The 21,542-nt window shown below is 39.6% G+C and overlaps 1 pseudogene; it reads right to left on the bottom strand.

Moving 5' to 3' along the window:
- Nucleotides 6,834–11,480, bottom strand: LOC109824129 (annotated as a pseudogene).

Below are 21,542 nucleotides of genomic sequence, written 5' to 3'. Positions count from 1 at the left end.
TTTCTTGTGAATTTTTGAGTGATCTTCTCTATGTTTGGGATATCTATTAGCATTTTTTGACGCCTACAGGGCCCAGGCGGGGAAAGATTCGAGATATTGGCTCTCTTTGCCCATTTGAGAAACCCTTGATTTAGATGAACAAGAGAACAAAAAATTTGAAGAGGGGGTTTTTTACAAAAAATTCCATCAGCCCTGGCCGGAACAGTAACTCCGGCCAAATTTAAGGCCTATACGGCGCCAGAGTTAAAAATTTATACCAATCTGACAAAACTAAAAGAAAATATACCAACATGTCACCAAGCCTCTACAAAATATACCAATTTGGTCATTTTGCCTTTAAAAATTAACCTAATTATGGAATAATTATCTACAGATAAAAACTTACCTGTTGTGCTAATACAACAGTTGATACGAAATAGTTAAAATAATACAATAATTCACACAAATAATACATAATTAATAATTCAACATAATACACGAAATAGTACGTAACAGTAATAATAATACAACGTATTATTTAGAATAATACGTAATAGTACCGATAATACAACAGATTAATTTCAGAAATTCTTACCGCACAAAATAAATTTATAAATATTAAAATTATTTAAATAAATATAAAATTTGGACTTTTAAATCATAAAAAATTCTATAAGGCCGAGAAAAATACAAATACTCTTCTAAAAATAATAATTAAATATTTAAAAATACCAGAAAATTATTTTAACTAGTATCAACTTTTACGATCATTACATCCTACCCCCCTTAAAATAAATTCCGTCCTCGGAATTAAACCCAAGGACAGAGATATGGAACGAGAGTGAGTACTCGCAATTCGACGAGACAAGAAACAATGGGAAGCCCCAGAGTCAAAGAGTGATAAAGCAAGAACGGAAGAAACAAGAACCTTGCCTATTATAGGAGGATAAAAATACATCTAAGCTAGCACTCATAAACAAATTCTATCATAATATCATCAGGCAATGCGAAATAAGGAAGTTCATATGCAAATAAAACTAAGAATGAACTATTCTTACCGGTGATAACTTGGTTGTTCGCCTCAGTTCTCACAGCTGACATCATAAACATCTGTCGTTGTGGTTGCTGCATTTGTGCTTCCTGATAAACCTGCTGCTGTGGAGGAGTTAGCCCTGCTCGAGGATAAGGTCTGTGCTGAGCTGGATCTACTGAGGCTGACCGAGATGGAGCTGGAAGAGCTGCTCGAACTGGAAGTGGTGTCGCTGCGGACATTCCCGGTTGACATGGTCAGGGGATCTACAGTTGAAGCACAGACGAAGACGTTTGGGGCACTCCTGATGGGTATGCCCACGGAAACTACAATAGGAACACTGCACCGAAGGCCGGTCGCGAGTCTGCACTCCAGGATGCTGATAGGGATGCACAGGAGGAAGTGGTTGGCGCTGAGAAAACTGCTGTCGCTGCGGATTCTGCTGCTGCCTCGAAGGTGTACGCTCGTCATCTCGGGCCGGAGCTGCTGGTGTCGTGCTCTGGATCACATGCGGGTCTTCAGGTTCCTTCTGTACGCTCTCAATCTTGCGTGCTGCATTCAGTACTGCATCGTGGGTCGCCAAAGCTCTACCTGCCAGAGCCATCCTAATATACTTGTCTAGACCCTTCTGAAACTGATGCTTCCTAATAGTAGGGTCTGTAACAAGATGAGGAGCGTATCGACTAAGGGAAGAGAACTCCGCCTCGTACTCATCAACGGATCGACCTCCTTGCTTGAGTTCAACAAACTTCCGCAAAAGCTCGTCCCGAGCCGACTGAGGGAAGTACTTCCTATTGAAGCGGTCTGTGAAGGTATCCCACGAAATCGGTCTCTCCAAATGAGCCTTCTCTGCAGTCCACCAAATCCGAGCGGTGTCGGTGAGCTGAATATCCATAAGGTCCACCCATTCAGCAGGGGCAATACGGATCACCATGAGAATAGTCTTAGTGACCTTCAAGAACTTCTCTGCTGCTAGAGGTCCTTCAGCACCAGAGAAAGAAGGGGGCCGCATACACCGGAACCCCCTAACACTAGACTCTGGACGAGGGGGAGGCTGGTGCTGAGGCTCCCGCTGCAAGTGCCCGGCCAAGAACTGCTGATTCGCCACCAATCCATGATTCATCTCCAAAAGCTGGTGCGGTTCCATTTCAGGTGGCGGGGCACTGCTACTGGGCTGGCTACCATTACCACGAGTAATCGCCATGGTTCTGAAGGAAAACGAGGGTCAAAAGAAACTAAGGTTAAAATCAAAACAATATATTAGTAGATAGGAGCTAAAACATAGTTATTAAGATAATAGTATAAGAACTTAATTGTAGTCTTACGGATGAAATATGATATGTATCCAAATCGTCCATTATATTCTTACTAGTGTGGACTCGGGACCGCGACTTACATGGGCCACCACTAAACCTGTCACGCCCCGCTTCCCAAAATACCGGGGAATCGGAACGTGAACAAGCCCGCGACGTATTAGATTGAGAAGAAATATACACTATTAATTTTTTTTCTTCTCAACCTAATACGCTAAGCGTCAAGAAATAAATACAATGCGCAGGTCCCCGATCACAGTTAGCAAGAATATAAAGACAACCCAGAATAAGAAATAGACATATCATCAATAGTAAATCATCCCAGACATAAAATTATGGGTCCAACATACCCTTATTACAAAACAGTCCAACTAGGAAATAAGAAATACATAGTCCAAAAAGAAAGTACTGTTAAAATATTAAATCCATCATCAACTAAAGAAAAGTAAGGTAAAAGAGTTTTAATTTTCAACTACTACTACTGAAGAAAACCACTACGCTTCAGCTGGTTCTTCTACTCCTTCTACAAGGCACCCCTGCTAAGAATCCTCTGGCTCCTGTACGATCCTGAACTCGAGACGTAGTACGTCGAGCGAAATAATCCAAACAATGAAACCCTCATGTATATACCATATGTCTCAAATTGTAGATAATTAAATATTAATCCCGATCTATGTATGAAGTGAAATACAACTGGCCTACATCTCACAAGAATCATACTTAACAAAGAATCGAGGTCATGTACTAGTCATCCTATAACAGGTCACTAGATCACATCTCACACAGAGTCAACGCTCATATTATCAGATAACTGATTGTTCACATATCCCCTACGTGCATCCCATCAAATAAATTCAGGAACCAAAGTAGCGACACCGATCTACTTTGATCCAACCAACCAATCCCAGTGGCGACACCGATCCACTGTGACTCAACAAATCAACCCCAGTGACGACATTGATCCACTGGTGCGAGCCTAGAAGATACATCAACAGTCACATCCGATCACATGAACATTAACTTCCTCATCCCAACTCTTCTCATTTTCTAAGTCAACAATACACAGGTATCTAAGTCTTGTACACGACACGCTAGGCAACTAAGGACATGAACTACTAACGGTTCTCAACAAAACAAGAAATAATAAATAAATACAACTAATTTTATGCAAATCATATGATGAACATGACTATATAAGCTAGCGATGAATCAGGTATGCATATATGACATGAATGAGTATAATTAAGAGTGTCACATGTCGGTGTCAATGTACATGAATGTCGTGTTCTACAACTATCAATCACACGGTCATAATACAAAAATAATCTTTTTCCTAAATAACTTCTTTAAAAACATTTATCATTCTAAAATAATTTCCTTCCACAACATAAATTCTAAAAATATTATAATTAATCTAAAATAATTCTGTTATCCAAAATAAATTCTTTAATTTATTATATTTGTCCTGCAAATACTATTTATCACATAATTATTATCCATTCAATATTATTCATCAAACCTACGCAGAAAATTATTAACAGATCTAAAAATTGTACGCAATAAAATAACCGAGTGAGGATCTTACTCAAAATTAATTTATGACAATATAATAATTGATACAAACTTAAATCAAGAGTCGGAATCTTGCATATACTTAATTAACAGTATATCAAAAATTGTAAAGACAAGTCAAAGGGAAGTGAGATATTGCCTCGGCGCGTTGAACAAATCGACGTTGGCGGCGCGGGTCGGATCTAGAAACAGGGACAGCGGCGAACTCGGTCGGCGGTCGGGCAGCGGTCGGCGGGATCTCGACACGGACAGCGGCGAGGGCAGCGACTGCTGCGGCACGACGAGCGGCGACGTAGGGCTGTCGACGGCGGGATCTCGGCCGAGAAGAGGAGCGGGGGCTGTCAGGTAGTGCCGGCGCGACGAGGGGCCTGAAGCGGCGAGGTAGAGGAGGGAGGAGGAGGTGCTCGGCCTGGGGGTTCGTCGTCGGCGGGAAGCCAAGGCGCTGGCGGCTGCAGGAGGCCGGTGCAGCGCTGGGCGTCGAACAGGGGGCGGAGGCGGCGGCGAGGCGGGCGGATCTGGTGTGGTGGTCGGCTGGAGGCGGAGGCAGGCGCGGGTTAAGGTGGACGGCGGCCGATGGGGTTCGGCCTACGGAGATCAGATTCGGCGCTCGGGGGCTGGGCCGACGCGAGCTGGGAGAGAGGAGGGCGGTCGGAGATGGGGCGGTGGCGCTGGTTGATGGCTCGCGGCTGAAGGCGACGAGAGCGGCGGCGCGTGGTTGAGTTCGGTGTCGGAGGGCTTTGGCGTGGGGTGAGCGGGCGGTGAGGGTGTAGAGGAAGTGGAGCTGGGTCGGTGGGAGAGGCAGCGAAGCAGCGGCTGGGTTTCAACACAAGAGAGAGAGAGAGAGAGGAAGATAAATAAAGAGAGAAAAAGAGAGGACTAATGTTGACGGCTAGGATGTTGATGATACGAGGCTGCAAACAGCATTAAAGAAGAGGATAGCCTATATATGGGTTAGGCTTGGGTTTTGGTTACGGGTATACATATACATATATATAATACTAGTATGCCATACGTCATGATGCATATTAAGAAACTACAAGAGCTTAAATATTTGACGGCCAAGTAATTTTTCACTTACCAATTTTATAATTATTTATTAAATACATTCTTCACATAGAACATATGCTAACTGCGAATTGCCTGTAGCTTTAAACAATCATCCACTAAATAATTTTTCATATGAATAGAAATTTTAGGTTTCACAATTTTCCCATTAGGACCTGATATCATTCCGTAAGCATACAGATTGTGGAAAATGATTTTATGAGCAAAATTTCATAGGCAGATTGAAATAATCAATATCAATCTTATGTGCCTGGCTTTTGGAACTTGATATTTGAGCCGAAGATAATACAGGTGCATGCTAGGATAGTGGCTGGTTTTGAATTTTTTTTATTGAGTTCTCTTGCTTTGGTTGCTAATGATGAAAAACATTCAGGGGAACTTAATTTGCAACAATATACGTGATGGTGATATCACAAGCAAATTTTTTCAGTATTGAATCATAGAATATATTCCTTATCTTCCACATGTTCTCTCTTTGACCAGTTATGGTCACATTTTCATAATCCTCAGCTGATGATTTGTTTTAGCAAAAGACAACATCCTGATCTTTTACCTGCATATGGATATAACCAAAGTTAGGGCCTTATTATACCACCTAATTGGAAAAAAAGATCACTAATATTGACAAACCTCAGTCTCAACGTGACCAGTTACAACGATAAAGATTATGTTACCAAGTTGTTGCATTTTTAAAAATATATATGAAGATAAAAAAGAGTAAGATGATTAAATCTGTACGTGGAAGGTTAACAGCTTTGTTTGCAACTTCGAAGGATGATTAAATCAGATTTGCTTGCATCTCACCCTTCGAAGCTTTGTTTGCGACTTCGAAGATAAAAAAAGTTAGGGCCTTATTATACTACCTAAAGAAAAATAAATATGTGAGATGTAACAACTTCGAAGGGTGAAATGCAAATAGTTTTTAAAGATAGAAAATGAGAACAAATAAAACCCAAACCAGACAAACAACACTCAATGCTTATGTATTAGTTTTTACTGAAATTAGGGAGATGCTCAGTAAAACCTTTTCACAAGAAAAATATAGAACATTTTCTTTTTTATACATAATCAATTTAGCATATTTTGCATGTACAAAAAGGAAAAATGCCAAGCTATACCTTCGAAAATTCTGAACTGAAGATTGAGTGCTTGTTTTATAAAGATAGAGAATGAGAACAAATAAAATCCAAAGCAGACAAACAACAGTCAAAGCTTTTGTATTAGTTCACTGAAATTAGGAAGACGCTCGCTAAAACCTTTTCGCAGGAAAAATGTGGAACATTCTCCATTTGATATTTAATTGGCATGTACAAAAAGGAAAAAATACCAATCTATACCTTTCAGAAATTCTCAACTGAAGATTGGGTGGTACAAACAAGCAAGCTGCCAAGTCTCAATTTTGTAGTTGACATTTAAGAACAAATAAATATATCACGAGTAGGAGGAAGGCAGAACAGATGTTCACTCATATTAATAGCTAATTCTATATTGTTTAACACTTCTCTCTCTCTCTCTCTCTCTCTCTCTCTCTCTCTCTCTCTCTCTCTCATATATGAAGATTGAATATCCAATAATTGTAGAAAAAATTTCGAGTTAGTGTAAATCAAAGAAATACAAGTAATATGCTCCGAGTGCAAACAAAGAAATTTTTCATACCCTTGGAATATGCTCCATATCAAATAACTTAAACCGGCTCCTGAGTTGCTCAGCCTTACTGCAATACCTAGACATGTTCTCGTTCCTAGTTTGCTAGTGCCCTTGCATCTATATTAGAAGCGAGTTTATTACTAAGGGAAAGTGTGCACATATGAAATGAACAACACGAAGATGAGCCAACTAAATGTTTTATACTGCATAAACCAAAAATAAATAAATAAAGAAATTAATTAATTCTATGAAATTGCAAAATTTATGATGTCGTCAAGTTTACTACTCCAATAGAGCAATTGACAAAAAACCTTAACATTGATAACCCCGAAGAAGCAGCATACCATTGCCCTGCCAGTTGATCTGCCTGAATAGAGCGACTGTTGCTACTTGTCCCACTGTCATAATTGAAGTATGAACCATTCCATAGTTTGGATTCTATCACCTGCTTAGCTTGCATAAACTTAATAGTGCATTTCTCTGCAAAGGCATGATCTCCAGGATGACGAGCCATTGCCGCTGTAGCTTGCAGCGAAGCAAGCCACAAGCATCCACAATAGGCACTGATGTCATGCACTGTCCAAGCATCATAGGTTTGATCTGGAAAGCCATCATTCTCAATAAGACCATCTTCGTCGCGATCAAACTGTTCCATGTAGTCAACGGCAGCACAAACTGCTGGCTAGACTTCCCTCCCAAAAGCCATGTCACCAGTTGCCGCAAAATCCCTATACACCTGAAGCACAAACTTTGGGTTGAGATCCTTCCATTTACTCGTGTCATGTATACTATACACATTCATTTCATGCCAAGGATCAATAATTCCTAGATCATGAGGAACAACACCTCTAACTTTACGGATCCCCCAATTACCATCTGCCAAGAACTTTACTTTCCTTGTATCCTCGACTAAGACAGCCCTAGCAAAATCACGCTGGATGCTTAGCTCAATTTTTGGGATGAGATCAAGAAGAGCAAAAGATGCATAGGAGTGTACATCATAAGTACACCACATGATATACTCTACTCCTTCTAAGTACAAGAACCTCCCAACATTTTCAGCATCAAGCTGGGCGTTTGGATGAGATCCACCATGTACAATTTCAGGACCACTTTCCTTCTCACAGTCTGATAGTTCGTGTCCCGCAGCTCCTTCCAATGAACCAAAAGAAACATTTGCGTCTTCATTGTGCGTCACAGAAACAGTGGCAGTGTGCTCAACCAAAGCTGCCTTGCTATGTTTCGTGGATTTAGGCTTTAAAACCTTCATAGATTTGTCTCTTTTTTTAGAAACTTTTAGGCTCTCGTCAAAAGCAGGAGCTTCACCATCTGCATTAGGTAAGAACCACAACAATTGATCATTAAAAATATGGAGGGAACGCATCAAGCAAGTATTATAAAAAATAGCATGGGTAAAGTTTACATAAAACTCATAAACAAGGCCAGGATGCACTAAGAACAACCAAGATGTCAAAATTCCATGGATTTCCCTAAAGCAAGAAGCAACATGAAATGCCTATGAATATATAGCTAAAAAACCACAGTAAAGTACCATCAAAAACCAACAAAGCATGCACCTCATCAGGTGGTACTGTAGTAAAACAAACATGAAATGTTAAGGAAGATCTTTCAAGAACAGGGGGGAATATAGACTATAGGGGGAGCCAATACGAAGCTAAGCTTAAAATGCATACATGCTTCAATAAATAATACCTGTCTAGACTGTTCCTCCAGCAACTAAAAAGTAGAGCTCATTAAAAACAGTAAACTTGTACCTGAAATCATTAAAAGAAATTTGCATCAGTATCAAAGTCTAACACTAAAAGAACAGTGTTATTCAGAACTCTACCTGGCCACTAACTATGTGTCAATCATGCAGGTATTAGTTAGAGTTATATATGAGTTGACACAAAAATATTGTCATTAGTCAATGCTAACATAACTTCTGTACTACCTCTTACAGTTCAATAGGTAAACTAAGTTCAAAGGAAATATAAAAAAGTGATTGGCTATTCAAAAGTTCAGGAAACTAAGATCTGTGTTAATAAACTATGACTTATAAGTGTTAGCAACATAATATGATAAACATAATTTAGGCTTTGGTTTGTCAGGCTCAGATTGGACAGATTGCAGGTTTGAAATTTTTTACAGATAAAGAGATAATAAGCATACTTTAAGCTTTTCTTACTAATGCATTGTTAAGGTGTAGAGGAACAGTAAGAATGTCTACTAAAGAAGAACTTTTTACCTGCCTTTTATTTGACACTTGTCTTCGTTTTATTTGGAAAGAGTTTAACCTTTCAAAGTAGATCGTAAATCAATGTCATCTCTTATCTTTACCTGGACCACAGGCATATAGGCCTGTCTCCCAACAATAACCTGGTAACCACAAAGAAGTTTTGGCTCTCTAAATCAATTCAAAAAGGAAGCAGAATACGCTCCCATACCCATATTTGAACTTGGGGATGTCACGTGTTTATTGGAAATGCATCTTTAAAAAGACCTAATTTATAGAACTGCCAAATAATAATAAACATTTCTCAGAAGACAATGCAAGACTTAACAGCCTCATAATGTAATATGGATGTCACAAATGAGCTTCAGAAGATATGATCGTCTAACACTGCTCCGTGTTGGAATAGTGTAAAACAATGTTCTAAGGTAAGTGCATTATACAAGACATGCTACAAAATTATTCTACTAATTATAATTGTACTGAACTAATTCCAAATACTATGATGATGATGCAAACACATGAATAATGGTGGGACAATAGCCATAAAAGAACAATACACTGTACAGAACAGACTTTTACATGATTTCTGAAAAAATCCAAAACATAAAAACAAAACAAATAAATAAACAACTTACCATTCTGGAAGCTTTTCATCCATGAGAATAGGATTTTGCCATTTCTCAATCTCTTCTTCCCAGCACTTATACTCTGAGAGATCATTCAGAATAGTATCAAACCGTGAGGTTGCAAGTGTAACTCTATAAAGATACATTATTTCCGCAAGAACTTAAAGAAAATTTACAGCAGTAAGTATTGCTCATACTTGTCAATGCATCATGCACCAATTCAACAGCTGATCTCTCAGAAGTTCCAAAGATCAGAAGTTCCAAAGAATCTCGTATATCTCCTGATAGGGATAAAAGAGAAATTTTAGAAATTTTTTCCTAGAAAGTAAAGAATGATGACTTCTAACAATTTACTAACTTGATAGACATTACCAAGACCCTTGAATCACAACAAATATTTTAACCATTATAACCAAAAACCCTGTACAGGTGTTTGCAATTGTAAGCCTGAAATTTGTTTAATTAGGGAAGGAACGCAATCTTCAAAAATAAAACATTAGGTGCAAAAGATAAGAGACCACATCTCCAAGAGACTCACAGACAATCCAAGCAGAATCAACATACTGACTGGTCACATCAAGTTAAATTTCCCCTTCAGTAAGATAATTCTTGAATCAAAGCAAGACCTGGAGGCATCATGCATGCTCCCTAATAGACATGTTAAGAGAGAAGGAACGTGTAGAAGTGGGAGACCAGAGATCTCTTATACTGTCTGCAATATTACCTGTGATAAATGCATCCCTTCTAAAATTTAACTTTAGGGGATGACCAGGCTAAAGCAAATGCAACAGTACACCTTCCAAGAGGCTCGGCTCCACCCAAGTAGAGGCTGAGACCGCTGCACAAAGAGTATCTCCTGGCAAGGATGGTCTACTGGGCAATCAGTTATAAGCTCATAATCACAGCATAAAGATGACATTTCTCACCCAAAATGTCCATCCTTGAACCATTAGCAATCAGTTATAAGCTCATAATCACAGCATAGAGATGACATTTATTTAGAAATAATAGACATGAATAGAAAAAAAAGTTATAAGCTCATAATCACAGCATAGAGATGACATTTATTTAGAAATAATAGACATGAATAGAAAAAAAATATATTGCAATGAAACAAAGACCACATATCCTTCAGCTGAACCGGAACGAAAGTCTGAATTTTACAAGGAAAAAGGTACCTGCACCATAGCGCAGCCCACATGTCGCTACACGATCATCCCCTGAAAGCCAAAAACTCGGTAACACTGTTACGTTCACATTTTTGAGTTCATAATGCTTCATGTATTCCTAAAAATTTTCAGAATACTTCTAAATCTAAATCAGGAAAGAATGAAAATACACGAAAATAACTTTCAGAAGGCAGACACAAATCTAAAACTCCCCATACTATCTTAAAAAAAATCACACAAGAAACGGGGAAAAAACATTTTTTTTGTTTTTCCTTTTTGGTTAATCAAATGAGGGGTAGGATTCCAAATATCCAGAATTCATACTTTCACAGGGGAAATATCAAAAAATTCCAACAATACAAGGATCATATATACCAGCATCATTCTCATTAACAAAAAAAAAAAAAAAGAATCACACTTTTCTAGTTAATAATTGGGGAAGACTAATCTAAAATGTATCGAATACCAAAAAGGGTAAACAAAATAAGTAAAACTGAATCCACCAAAAAAGAAACGCTAGAAAACATCAAATCGAGCAACCTGCTTTAGCGACGAAGCGGAAGAGGCAGAGGGGGGCAGATGGGTGGAGCGGCAGAGGAGAGAACGGTTAAATAGGATAAAATTAGATTGAAAAAGGAAGAATTGGAGATGAAGAGGGAAGGGGGTGGGGCGCTTGGGTTAGCGCGGCAGGGGAAAGGGCAAAGTAAGAATAATTAGATTGAAACGGAGGATAAAATTATAATTAAGCAAGATTAAAGGGGTGAATTAGGCATGCAAAAGTTTTGACACATCTTTTCTCTTTTAGATTAGAAGAAGAATTAGATAGGGTTTGGTATAATATTAAACGAAAATAATTAAAATAAATAATTACAGCTACTTAAAAACTAAGCTAATTATGAAATAATTATCTACAGATAAAAACGTACCTGTTGTGCTAATACAACAGTTGATACGAAATAGTTAAAATAATACAATAATTCACACAAATAATACATAATTAATAATTCAACATAATACACGAAATAGTACGTAAAATAATACAATAATTCACACAAATAATACATAATTAATAATTCAACATAATACACGAAATAGTACGTAATAGTAATAATAATACAACGTATTATTTAGAATAATACGTAATCATACCGATAATACAACAGATTAATTTCAGAAATTCTTACCGCACAAAATAAATTTATAAATATTAAAATCATTTAAATAAATATAAAATTTGGACTTTTAAATCATAGAAAATTCTAGAAGGCCGAGAAAAATACAAATACTCTTCTAAAAATAATAATTAAATATTTAAAAATACCAAAAAATTATTTTAACTAGTATCAACTTTTACGGTCATTACAACTCATAAGTATCGTTCTTCTCAAGTGGCTTCATCTCTTTCTTCATAGCCTGGAACCATCTGTCCTTGTCTTTATGAGTATGTGCCTTCTGAAAGCTTTCTGGCTCCCCCTCTTCTGACAGCAAATAATACTCCGAAAGAGGATATCTCGAGGATGGTCAATGCTCTCTAGCTGATCTCCTAAGTTGTGGCTCTGCAAACTCCTACTGCTGGCGATGCTCCCCCTGTTGAGGAGCCTCCTGCTCGTGATCCTGATCACCGTCTCCCTGCTCTGGTATCTGACCATCATCATCAACATCATCATCATGCACCTGCTCTATATCTGTAGGATGTAACTGTATTGGAGACGAAACGAGTGTCATATATGGAATCTCACTAGCAACACTCTCTGACTGCTCTGCTCTCCCGATAACTATAATAGTATGATCCTCCTGAAAAATCACATCTTCATGTTTGATAATAAATCTCTTTTCTGGATCATATAGTTTGTAGCCGAACTCATCTTCTCCATAACCAATGAAGATGCAAGGAACCTCTCTATCATCAAGCTTTTGTCACTTTTCCTTCGGAATGTGTGCAAACGCTTTGCAACTGTGACGCCCCGGGGTTCACACAAGGCTGCAGTCCAAGGTGAAACCCGGATTGTCAAACATGCCAACCACCAAACATCATGCTACGACATGTTTCACCATCACAGTCACTACCTCTCTAGAAGAGTCAACACATAGGTGAAGGTACAAAACAGGCAAATAATAGAAATAGTACAAACTCAGATATGCATAGAAGAAGTGTATGAATAATCAATAAATGAGCCTAACTGAAATAGAATGAATATACCTCTGAGTCTGAAATAAATCTTAACATAATGAGTCAAATGAAATCTCACTAAGGCACTCAGCCTCTACAAAAGAAATACAAATCTAGAGTCTAACAAAAATAAATTAAATGTGGAGTTTTGAAATAACTAAAAATATAATAATATCTAGATGGAATCTAAGATACAATCCCATCAACCTGCGGCTCTCCGTGCGCCAGACTCGCTGCCTGAAAAGGGGGGGAGGAATAACGAGCGTCAATGTGCTAGCGAGATCATCTTCACCGCTCCCCAGAGGAAGGGGTAGGAGTATATAAGAAAATAGAATTAGTACATATAAGTACAAAATCATTCATATAACTCTAACTGGAGATTGGTATTTAGAAATCCACAACGCGAGTACGTCGAGCGAAATAATTCAAACAAGGAAACCCTCATGTATGTACCATGTCTCAAATTGTAAATCCCTAAATACCAAGTCCAACTATATGAATGAATACATCAACCAAATGAAAAGTACTCCAAACCTGAACTATACAGAACCAATGTCTCATCTTGAACTACCCTCGGGTAGTCGGCATAATATCAAAAGAAGAATCACCCAACTCATAATCATCACGGGCCATATCATGTATGCCATTTATCAAAGGATGTACCCTACTCACGGGTAATCTAACATGGGAGCAAAACTATAACTATAAGCATATATATATATGTTTGCATCTTCACGTACAATAGCGATACTTTTGTAAGGCTCGCACAATACTATGCGGACAACGGATACAATCATACTTACTAAATCGCTCTGCGGCAATAGGTTTTATCTCCCTATTCCACATATACAAAATAACGATACTTTTGTAAGGCTCACATAATGCTACGCGGATAACGGATACAACCTCCTTACTCAATCGTCCTTACAGCAAATAGATTTTATCTCTCTATTTTCGGAATTGCTCATTTGTCCAACGGTAATAGGTTTGGTCTCCCTATTCCCGGATACACTTCCAGATGATCGTACAACGGTGAATAGGCATATCAGCCAAAACCGGATATACATACACCGATCACATTGAGTATTTGGTACAACCGAGGTCTCGTTACGGGAATCACTACCAAATACCCCTAGTGTGGTACGACCGAAGTCTCATTTCGAGATAAACACCGACACTGAGCATCCATAACTGATGAGCAATACTTTATCATATATTAATTCACCTTCATCAACTCAACTTATATCAACTATCTCAATAATGTGAGTCAAAATAACATCAACTAAGTGTACGTGCACATATCTCGGTATGCGTGTCCATATCTAGTGTTCACCATCATCTCAGGTGTTAAACAACTCTTAAACATTAAAATAATACAGTACAAGATTGAGAAATTCTCTCAAAAATCAAACAGTATCGAAAAGAACATGCACAGGCAACTGCCAGATTGGCGGTCGACCACAGAGCACGCGGTGGTCGACCGAACAGAACCCGAAACCTCCCAGACCTCGGACTGGCGAACGGTCGACTGTAAGGTGAGCAGCGGTCGACCGGACGTGACATCTACAGAACGTGTAGTTTTCTGCACAGGTAGTGTTCGTGACGTGATTTTGTGATTTAACTTGATTAAAACAATATGAATCTTGCATGAAATCATATCAACAACAGTTTAACATCTCTGGAAACAAAATCAACATTTAAAGCATGATTATTTACCCAAGAAATCATATTTAAACCCTCAATTATGCACGAAACTTCAAAACGAATAACAAAACATCTAAATTTAGATGAACATCATTTTAAATCGTTTTTAGATCTTAAAACACTTCTGTAAATTCGTTCTTAACCTATTTAACATGAAAAGACCTAGTCTTTATACACATAATATACAAGATTTGATTTTTTATACACAAATTACTCAATTAGGCTCTACAAATCTTATTAAAACTCTTTTAAAAACATTTTAAAAACAGGGAGAGGGATTAACAGAGATGAAACTCGCCTGAGACTTATTGAAAAACGTGAAAGATGCAAAGCTAATGTAGATCCCTGATCCAAAAGCCAAAAGCCAATCGAAATTTCGTTCAAAAGCCTTGAATCTTCTCTAAAAATTAAAATAGGGTTTATAGTGTGTTTGGTGGCTGCTAGGGTTCTTAAAAATACTAAAAAACTCGTGAATATATGATATATATATCAGGAAAAACGAATATGGGCGTCAAAACCCGAAACCAACTCAAACTGGGAAAACCAGTTTTTTTTTCCCGATCGGCGATCGACCGCAGGGTGAGCGGCGGTCGACCAGAGCACAGTTTTTCAGCTGTGCAGAGCTTTGGCAATTGTGCATGTTTCGACCCGTTTCTCTCTTATGTACTGACTTGTTTACACTCAAAATACTTGTTAGTGTACTCATACACTAATAAATAATATTTAGCAAAATAAAAATCCACTTATGGTAATTAATCACATATTAATTCCATTCATCATTCATAAGTTCAAAATTTTTGGGGTTTTACATTCACCCCCTCCCCCCAAGAGAATTTCGTCCTCGAAATTCTGCAATCGTATCGCAGAGATTAATAATACGAGAAAAGCACTAAGTGGGGATAATCCAGACAAGGAAACCCTTCCGTACACATCTCGTACCATTAATCCCCAGATTCGAAACATAAGCAACCTTTAGACTTAACAATCTAAAATGCATGCACCATCACTCAACCCTTAATTAGACGGAACTAGTATGTCGGGCGAAAAATCCAAACAAGGAACCCCCCATATATATATCATATGTTCCGAATGATTAAGAGTTAAGTGTTGAGTGACCCATTCTAGCGTTAAATATAAATGTGACTAAATCACATATATAAACATAAATGCACAGAAGCATACTCAAACGTCAATATCTTACCTGCTCAAATAGGTGTGGGTAGTCGCGACGAACATCCTCCTCGTGCTCCCAAGAAATCTCTTCGGCTCCATGCCGGCTCCATTGAACTTTCACTAATGGAATGACTTTATTTCTAAGCTTATTATTCACTCTAGCAAGAATGCATACTAATAAATCTCTATGGTAGTCAGATTATCCTGAATCTCGATCTCTGGTGCATCAATCACCCTCTGCTGCTCCTCATCGCGCAAATTCTTCTTTAGCATCGAAATATGAAAGACATCGTGTATACTTGGCATCGATGCTGGAAGGTCTAATCTATAGGAAACAGCTCCAATGCGCTTAATAATCCTGAAGGGACCAACATATCTCGGGGCAAGCTTCCCCCGTCTCCCAAATCGCCGAACGCCCTTCATTAGTGATACTTTTAACATAACTAAGTCTCCGACCTGAAACTCTAAAGGTCGTCTCCGCTGATCTGCATAACTCTTTTGCCGACTCTGTGTGGCAAGAATGCGCTCTTGAATCAATGTCACCTTCTCTGTGGCCTGCCTAACTAGCTCCGGACCAAGTAATAGACTATCCTCTGGTTCTGCCCAACATATATTATATGCAAGGTCTCACGTACAATACTTCATACGGCGCCATCCCGATAGTAGCTTGGTAACTATTATTATATGCAAATTCAATCAATGGGATGTGGTCCTCCCAGCTACCCTGAAAACCTATCACACATGCTCGCAACATATCCTCTAATACCTGATTCACCCTCTTTGTCTAACCATCTGTCTGGGAGTGGAAAACACTACCGAATGACAACTGGCTGCCAAAAGCATCCTGAAAACTCCTCTAGAAATGGGATGTGAAGACTGAGCCCCGATCTGATACAATCGTCTCCGAAACTCCATGCAACCGAACTATCTCTCGGATGAAAATCCTTACATATGTATCCGCCGTATAAGTCGTCCTCAAAGGTAAGAAATGCACCGACTTCGTTAACCTGTCTACTATAACCCAAATAAAATCATTTCCTTTCTTTGATTTAGGCAACCCTACGATGAAATCCATGGAAATATCTGCCCACTTTCACTCGAAATTGGGTAAAGGCTGTAGGGTTCCTGCAGGTCTCTAATGTTCTGCCTTAACTTGCTGATAGGTAAAACACTTAGTCACATACTCTGTAATCTCTCTACGCATGCCACTCCACCAGAAATGCCTCTTCAGTTCCTTATACATTTTCGTCGTGCCTGGATGCACTGTATATCTGCTACGATGCGCCTCATCAAATAGATCTCTCTTCAACTGTGGATTGTTCGGCATAACTAATCGACCTTTCATTCGAAGACATCCATCTGCTCCAATAGTCCAATCAGCCTTGGGTTCCTTAAAAATCTCCCACTTACGGGTTTGAATCCAAGAGTCCTCTAGCTGAGCTCCAACAACTCTATCACTCCATGATGGCTGCACCGATAAAGCTCCTAAGAAAGCACTGCTTCCCCCAATCTCTGGCATGAAATCATAGTGGCTGAGGGTATAAAGATCTTGATGTAATGAACACCTCAAAGCTACAAGCTCGTGACGACGTTTCCTGCTCAATGCGTCTGCTACCACGTTCGCCTTGCCCGGATGGTACTGTATAGCAAACTCATAATCCTTAATAAACTCTACCCATCGTCGCTGTCTCTGGTTGAGTTCTTTCTGTGAAAAAAGATATTTTAAGCTCTGGTGATCTGTGAATAACTCAAACTATACTTCATACAAATAATGCCTCCACGCCTTCAGTGCAAAGACCACTGCTGCTAGCTCCAAGTCGTGTGTGGGATAATTCTGCTCATAAGTCCTCAACTGCCTCGAAATATAGGCCACAACTCTCTGGGTCTGCATCAAAACACCTCTCAGACCCAATAATGATGCATCAGTGTATACAACAAAAGTCCTATCACTGTTAGGAATAATCAACACTGGCGCTGAGATCAACTTAGCCTTCAATGTCTCAAAGGCCTCCTGGCAATCCGTGCCCCAAATAAACTGTACACCCTTCTTAGTAAGGCGTGTAAGTGGCGTCGCAATTTTCGAGAAATCCTAAATAAATTTTGTGTTATAGCCCGCCAGAACTAAGAAGCTAGGAATCTCGGTAACGATCTTCGGCGGCTCCCAATCAAGAACAACCTCTACTTTAGCCGGATCTACTGCAATGCCCTCCCGGCTGATAACATGGCCTAAAAATCTGACCTCTGATAACCAGAATTCACACTTTCTAAACTTAGTGTATAACTGGTGCTCCCGCAAAGTCTACAATGCCAACCGCAAATGTTGCTCGTGCTCGACTTCCGACCTCGAATAAATCAGAATATCATCAATGAAAACTATCACGAACTGGTTCAAGTATGGATGAAAAACCCAATTTATCAAATCCATGAATACCGCGGGTGCATTGGTCAACCCAAATGGCATGTCAAGAAACTCGAAAGACCCATATCGAGTCAGAAAGACGGTCTTGAGAATATCCATCTCCCGAACCCGCAACTGATGATAACCGGAACGAAGATCTATCTTTGAGAAATATTGTGCTCCCTGTAACTGATCGAACAAGTCATTAATCCTCGGTAATGGGTACCTGTTTCGGATAGTGACCTTGTTCAATTCACGATAATTGATGCACAATCGCATACTCCCATCCTTCTTTTTCATAAAAAGGACCAGTGCTCCCCACGAAGAATGACTCCGACGAATGAATCCCTAAGTCAACAACTCATCTAACTGGACCTGTAGCTCTCTCATCTCAGTAGACGCCATAAGGTAAGGAGCTCGGGAAATCGGCATGGTGCCTGGCTACAACTCCATGTCAAACTCAACCTCTCTCACAGGAGGTAAACCTGGTATGTCATGGAAGACATCCTGATACTCTGAGACCACTCGCGTCTCACTCAAATCTGTGCCCGATCCTGCACATCACCTCCTCAACGTATGTCAAAAATGATTTCGTAATCTGGTTGCCTCGTGAGGTTGCTACCACCAACTCAGATCCATCACTAGTTCAGAAGGTGACTGTTTTCGCAAAACAATCGATACTCACATGGTAGAAAGATAACCAATCCATACCAAGGATAACATCAAACTCCGATATACGTAACACGATCAAATCAATCACCAATTCAGAATCGTCTAAGCCGACGACACATCTCCTACAAACGCTCTTTAAAAGAGACATCTCTCCCAAAGGAGTATACACAGATAACAGAATATCTAATGGCTGCGCTACAAGCTGAAGTCTAACCATAAAATCGTAGGAGATGAAAGAATGTGAAGCGCCAGAATAAAAAGAATACGTGCTGGAAGGAAGTTCACAAGGAACATACCTTCCATCACTGCTCCACTCGCACCATGGTCGCGAGGGACAACTGCATAAACTCTACCAATAGTTGAAGGCTGCTTTGCTGCATCACCTGGAACGTATGGGACTATCTGTCCCTGCTGGATCTCCTGAATCACTCGCACTTGTCCCTTAATCCTCGGGACTGCTGGAGGTGCCTCAATCCTCAACTGCTGGCCTTGACCACGTCCCTGAACATGGTTCTGCTGATGCTGCTGATTCTTGCCCTGCTGGCCTGCTATGGGTGTAATGCGGCAATCTGCTACTTTGTGTTCGTACCTGTTGCATTTGAAACAGGTCCCCTAAAATCTGCGTTGCTGCTGCGCCCTCTGATCCTGCTGGTGTCTCTTCTTATGCGGACCCTGCTGATGTGGACCCTTACTCTGCTGCTGGGGTCCTACTGAGCCTGCAAAAGGTCGCTTACCTTTCCCTTTATCCACGGACTGACCTAATTTAACATTGCCATCCTTGCCCTTAAGGAATACAGCTGTGTCTGTCTCCTGAGCCATGGCAGCATCCGCCTACTCTCGCACTGAACAGAACCTTCGAGATACTAAATACCGACGTAAACCTGGGTGAAAACCCATCATGAACATCTGAGCCTGCCGCTCCTTGGTGTGCTACATGCCCATGAATCTAAGTAGTGACATGAATTTACTCTCAAAATCCGTCACAGACATATCCCCCTGCTCCAACCGAGCTAGTTCTAACTCCTTACCGGCTTTCGCTGCCTCTGACACATACTGCTCGTCAAAGACGTACACAAAGGTCTCACATGAAGCTATCATCCTCTGCTCTGGAGTGAAGCGAAGCCAGAACCATCCTCCCGCATCGCCCTTAAGGCTGAAAGCTGCCAGCCTCTGCTTCTGCACAGTGTTCACATTAAGCATATCCAAAATGTTGCTTACATCCTCCTTCCATTTATGTACAGCAATGGAATCTGTCGAACCATGAAACTCTGGTGCCTTCAACTTCTGGTACCTCTCTACTAGACGAAGCCAAGCCTCCTGCTCAGCAGCTCCATCATCAACTGAGGGTGGTGGTGAGTCTACCCGTGTCTCCTCTGGTATCTCCTCCTAGAATGGGTATCTCCTCCCGACTGGGAGTCTCCTGTCGAGCCTGATTTGCTAGCTACTCCTCAATAGCTGCCAGTCGAGCTGCCAAAGGTGCTATGAGTTCCACTAAGTACTGCAGAGCCTGATGCGGCTTGGGCCCTCTATCGTCTTGCTCAGCTCCCTGTGCACTAGCACCTCTACGTCCACGTCCTCTTCCTAACATCTATAAGTTTTGAAGTAGAACTTTATTAAACGTAGTAAATAGGATCTCAGTATAAAAAATAAAATATATATCAAAAGGAAAATAGTATCACTTATCATCCATCACATGCTTTACACTTCAAAGCAATTAGTTCATCATAAAAAAATTTTGTAATTTTCGCGTATATATATATATATATATATATATAAGTGGATAGAAAGTTTGGTGGACAATGCCTCTTGTCCACTTAAGTTGACATAAGTTCACCTATATATATTTTGTCGTACTTTTTTTTAAATGATTGCTGTTAAGATTGTTTATTATAAAATATGAGCTTATAATGTCCAAAATGTGTTGTTCAATTATGTTTTCATTGTAATAAGAAATATGACTTTTTATTTGCTAAAACAATAGTGTACGTGCACATATCTCGGTGTGTGTGTCCATATCTGGTGTTCACCATCATCTCAGGTGTTAAACAACTCTTAAACATTAAAATAATACAGTACAAAATCAAGAAATTCTCTTAAAAATCAAAAAGTGTCGAAAAGAACATGCATAGGCCACTGCCAGATTGGCGGTCGACCGCAGAGCACGCGACGGTCGACCGAACAAAAACCCGAAACCCTCGGATTGGTGAACGGTCGACCGCAAGGTGAGCGGTGGTCGACCGGACGCGACATCTACAGAACGTATAGTTTTCTGCACAGGTAGTGTTCGTGACGTGATTTTGTGATTTAACTTGATTAAAACAATATGAATCTTGCAGGAAATCATATCAACAACAGTTTAACATCTCTGGAAACAAAATCAACATTTAAAGCATGATTATTTGCACAAGAAATCATATTTAAACCCTCAATTATGCACGAAACTTCAAAACGAATAACAAAACATCTAAATTCAGATGAACAACATTTTAAATCGTTTTCAAATCTTAAAACACTTCTGTAAATTTGTTCTTAACCTCTTTAACATGAAAAGACCTAGTCTTTATACACATAATATACAAGATTTGATTTTTTTTATACACACATTACTCAATTAGGCTCTACAAATCTTATTAAAACTCTTTTAAAAACATGGAGAGGGATTAGTAGAGATAAAACTCGCCTGAAACTTGTTGAAAAACGTGCAAGATGCAAAGCAAATGTAGATCCCTGATCCAAAAGACAAAAACTAATCGAAATTCCGCTCAAAAGCCTTGAATCTTCTCCAAAA

The sequence above is a fragment of the Asparagus officinalis genome, chromosome 9 (genome assembly GCF_001876935.1).
Source record: "Asparagus officinalis chromosome 9, Aspof.V1, whole genome shotgun sequence".
Taxonomy (NCBI): domain Eukaryota; kingdom Viridiplantae; phylum Streptophyta; class Magnoliopsida; order Asparagales; family Asparagaceae; genus Asparagus; species Asparagus officinalis.
Note: the sequence above shows the minus strand (reverse complement) of the source record. Positions and strands in the feature narration are given on the sequence as shown.